Here is a 5368-nt window from a genome sequence, read left to right on the forward strand (position 1 = left end):
ACTTTATAGAACAAATTTCTCATTTTGAATGATATATTTGTTGAGATTGGTGAAGAATGGACTTCTAAATGAGTTAGAAAAAAATTCTTTACTTGTGTATGAGTTATGCCTTGAAGGCAAAATGACTAAAAGACCTTTTATTGGAAAAGGTCATAGGACCAAAGAACTTCTAGAGCTAGTGCATTCAGACCTTTGTGGTTAGATGAATGTGAGAGCCACGAGAGGTTTGAATATTTCATCACTTTCACTGATAATTTTTCGAGGTATGGGTACGTTTATTTAATGAAACAAAAGTTTGAGTCTTTTGAAAAGTTCAAAGAATTGAAGGCTGAAGTTGAACATGCATTAAATAGAACGATTAAAACACTTCGATCTGATCGAGGTGGAGAGTTTTTGGATTCAACTTTCCAGAATTATTTGATAGAACATGGAATAGTTTTCCAACTCTCAGCGCCTGGTAGACCTCAGCAGAATGGTGTATCAGAGAGGAGAAATCGAACCCTGTTGGACATGGTTCAGTCTATGATGAGTTATGTTTCCTTACCTCACTCGTTTTGGGGTTATGTAGTGGAGATTACAGCTTATATCATGAACTGCGTTTCCTCTAAGAGTGTTGCTAAAACACCTCTGGAGTTATGGAACGATCGTAAAGCTAGTTTACATCATTTCAGAATCTGGGGTTGTCCAACACATGTGTTTGAGGCCAACCCTAAGAAACTAGAACCATGTTTAAGGTTATGCCTATTTGTAGGCTACCCCAAGGAAACAAAAAGTGTTTATTTCTATGATCCTAAAGAAAACAAAGTATTTGTATCAAAAAATGCTACTTTTCACGAGGAGGACCACATAAGGGAGCATAGACCAAGAAGTAAAATCGTGTTGAATGTGCTTTCCAAAGAAACTACTGAATCTTCAAAAAAAGTTGTTGAAGTAGGTCCATCTAGTAGGTCAAATCCACTACAAATGTTGATAGAACTTCGGCATAGTGGGAGGGTTGCGAACCCACCTATTCGCTATATAGGTTTAACTGAAATCCTAGCTATGGTAGCTGATGGGGAGGTTCAAGATCCACTGTTTTACAAGAAGGTAATGGAGGATGTTGATGGAGATGAATGGATCAAAGCCATGGATCTCGAAATGGAGTCTATGTGCTTTAATTCAGTTTGGGATCTTGTAGATCAACTTGGTGGGGTTAAACCTATAACTTGTAAATAGATATACAAGAGGAAATGAGGTGCTGATGAGGAGGTGCAAACCTTCAAGACTAGACTGGTGGCAAAGGGTTATACCCAAGTAGAGGGAGTCGACTATGAGGAGACTTTCTCGCTTGTTGTCATGCTGAAGTCTATCCGGATCCTCCTATCCATTGCCTCATATTTTGACTATGAGATTTGACAAATTGATGTCAAGACTGCTTTTTTGAATGGCAATCTTAAGAAGACCATTTATATGGTGCAGCCCGAGGAATTCATAGTCTAAGGTCAAAAGAAAAAGATTTGCAAGCTTAATCGGTCCATTTATAGACTGAAACAGGCATCTCGATCTTGGAATATAAGGTTGTGATCAAATCTTATAGCTTTGATTAGAAAGTTGATGAACATTGTGTCTACAAGAAGATCATCAACAATTCAGTAGTTTTTATAGTGTTGTATGTAGTGTTGGGGTTGATGCCCTAAATCTTGTAGGGTCCTGTAGTTTGTAAACACCTGTATGAACAAACACTTGTGATGTAATAATATGTGATATTTTCTTCACTGTTGCCTATGAAATACGAGATATTTAGTTGCATTAACCATAAACCAATAAACTAAGATCACTATGTTGGATTTTGTGTCCTAAAACTCGTAGTTTGTAAATTAATAAACATATTTTGTTTTGTTTTTCGATAAAATTGTTATTGCAATTGTAATCTTGAATCCAATAAACTAAGGTTCTAAGGCTATTTAATGTAGTTTGAACTTTATGTAGTAACATAAATGTGGATCAAGTTCAAATATATAGCCAAAATGGTTTATAGTATATGAATAATTTTGGGCACCTTGTTCTGGGGACACTATAGATGCAACCCACTTTGTAGTTAGTATAAACGATGTGATCCTGAATTGTTCATATAGAGATATATGAGTGGGGGCATCCTATACAATGAGTTTGCATAAGACTAAACCATGAAATAGTCACTTTTTACGTTCTAAATGTCATTTTATGTATAAAACTGACTATTTTGTTAATTGATGACCTAGGTAACTTAATCTTAATCCTGAGCTAACTATGAACTCCTGTTCACTCAGAATTATCCTTAAATCTGCATAGGTGAGGACAACTCATCATCGCTGGCCTAATAAGCCTCCCATTTCAGGGGTAAGATCAGATGGATAGTTGGGAATATAGGGTGCAAGATGGAATTCACTCCTACCTGTTATAGGGATAGTAGATAGGTTGTTAGGTTGGAACTCCTATACCTAATTCGAACAAGGGGCCCCATCCTCTCCTTGGCCCGAGAGGGGTTCAGTTTATAGGTTGGACCTTAAACCAATTATTCATTAGAGGATCAGTGGAACTTAAGGAACAAGATGTAGTCTTGGGGGTAAAATGGTTTTTATGACCCAACCGAGATTACGAACAACTTGTGAAGGATTAGCTTACTGATTATGGTTATATTAGATGGACAGAAATATATCTACAGTGAGGGGAGTGCAACTATGGGACTTTAGTGGAATGACTCGTTAGTTAACAAATGTTGATTAATTAGGTTAGAGAGTTTTACCGGTTAATCTCGGATTGTTGGAGCCCATGATCTGTAGGTCCATTAGGTTCCCCTACTAGCTCATATGGAATAAACTTAGAATAGTATGATAGAATGATTCGAATTGTTCGAATTAGGTGAAGAGAGAGGAAGAACTAACACAGTATATGTGATATAGTGGTCGGGTTTTCAGTTTAGAAATATAGCTTTAATATTTAAATGTGATTTGATTAAATATCAAATATGAATACGTTCATATTCAGAAGCTTGGAAATAATGGAAATGGTCAAAGATGTAAAAAGTCAAAGAGTTGACTTTTGATTTGAAAAGTCAAACTTTTGACCGACCTTATATTCAATGTGATTTGAATTTCGAGAAAATGAATGCGGATTCATGCTCGGGAGGTCAAAATGAGTCAACACGGAAAAATCATAAAAGTCAAAATGTTGACTTTTTGGTCAAAGTTTGACTTTGACAAAATGAACTATTTTGCCCCTTTGACTAAAGTTAGTGGGAAAATCTAAACTTTTGTTGGATAATTCCACTAACAAAATAGTGGACTAGGTGTTGGCTTATAGTGGAGACATTAAGCCCACTTAGATAGTGGATTCTAGGTGTTGGGTTTTTATGAATTGATTTCATGCAATTTTTGCATGGCTTTTTTCTATAAATATGGGCTTTGAATTTAGTTGAAAACTTTTGCCCATTTTGCCAATTTTTTTTTCAAATTTGGGCTGAAAAAAAAACACTATTTTGAGGAAAATTTATAACCCATAACCCAAAACCCAACCCAAAGATCTATTTCTTTTTCCATCTTTTTCTCTCTCTCGGGTTCTTCATCCACCAGGTCCCACAATATGGTTCTGAGTCCAGAGGATAGTAGGTCAGCTCTAGTGGTGGTCCGGAAGAGTTCGGATCGAGATTTAGCTTCGGGAGCTTTAAAGGTAATTTTTAATTATTGTTTTTTCCCTTCAATTTCATGCTAATTTCCTTTAAATTAAAAGCAATTAGAGTGTAATTAGGTCCTTTTTCTGATACGTATGTCTCGTATTCCATCATCCTGGTTATCATTGTAACTTAAGCATGTATGTGGAGACATACATGTAGATCATGCCTTAAGTGATAACCTAAATGGTCTGTAGTATATGGATAAAAGAGGAAAACCTTATCCTGGTGACAGTATAGATACAACCCACATTGTAGATGTCACAAGTGTTGTAAAGTCTACAGATGGTCTGATCCTGATCATTCATGCGGAGACATGCGAGTGAATGTATCCTATATAAAGGAGTTTGTATAAGACCAGACCACAAAATGTTTAGTCTCATTATATAACGCCGTTCATGATAGACATTTTCATTTTACTAGGATGACCATAGGTAACATGACCTTAATTCTGAGTGAGTTGGGAACTTCTGCCTATGAGGGCAGTCCTTTGATTTGCATAGGTGCGAGTGGCTAGATTGTTGACTTAAACCTACCACTTTGGGGATTCGTCTAATTGGGGAGCTGGGAACTCAACTACACAAGATGGAATTCACTCCTTCCATGAAGTAGAAGTAAGTAGATATATTGCTTTCTTAAGGGCTGATTCCGAGGCTTGAATGATGTGGCACCACACACTTTCTCATGGCCCGAGAGGTGTTCACTCATAGTAGGACTATGATTTATTGTTCATTAGAGGAATAAGTGGTTCTTAAGGAGTTAGATGTAACTACAGGGACAAAACGGTAAATTGACCCAGCTGTACTTACGAGCGATCTGTGAAAGGTTATCGTACTATTGATTGGTTGTATCCAATGGACGATAAATATATCTGTAGTGAGAAGAGTGCAGCTGTCGGTCTTTAGTGGAGTGTCTGGTAGTTAACGGATGGTGGATTTCGTGATTAAAGAGTTTAGTCAGTTATTCACGTATCATTGGAGCTTCAAGCTACACGTTCATAAGGTCCCCTTGGTAGCTCAATGGATTCAAGTTGAGAATCAGTTTTTAGGTTAGTTTGAAGTGTTCAAATTAACAAGAGGGAATTTGATTATATATGATATAATTAAATTGGTTCAATTATATGTGATATAATTGATATGATGTATAAGATACATTAATTGGAGGAATTGATATAAATGTGATTTCTATTAAATAAAGGAGAAATGAACTATGGTTTAAATATTACATATGATGTGATATTAAAACGATAGGTTATAAATATATTATGATAAGTTGGTTATTATATTTATTTATAATAAAAACAATTATGAGATAATTGTTTAGTTGGTTATTTGGTTTCTCCTTTAATCGTGCGTGAAGTGGGAGGTTATGTTCAGTTTTTTATAACTGAAGAATAAAATGAAAATTGTTTTCATTTTACAGAACGGTCGCTTCATTTAGTGAATTACTTATCGTTTACTCACGAGAGACTACAGGATAACCCTCACGAGAGACTAAACAACCGTGAGAGCTTTACTAAATGATCGTGTAAACGATTGAGCGAGAGACTAAACGATCGAGTGAGATTTGCTAAGCGGTTGGCTAGGCGATTCTTATGAGAGCGAGATTTACTAAATGATCAAGTACTCTCAGTCTATGCGATAGACAAAACCTTTCTCCCACTTACTTGATCGTGTAGTT

This window comes from Benincasa hispida, unplaced genomic scaffold (assembly GCF_009727055.1).
Source record: "Benincasa hispida cultivar B227 unplaced genomic scaffold, ASM972705v1 Contig557, whole genome shotgun sequence".
Lineage (NCBI taxonomy): Eukaryota > Viridiplantae > Streptophyta > Magnoliopsida > Cucurbitales > Cucurbitaceae > Benincasa > Benincasa hispida.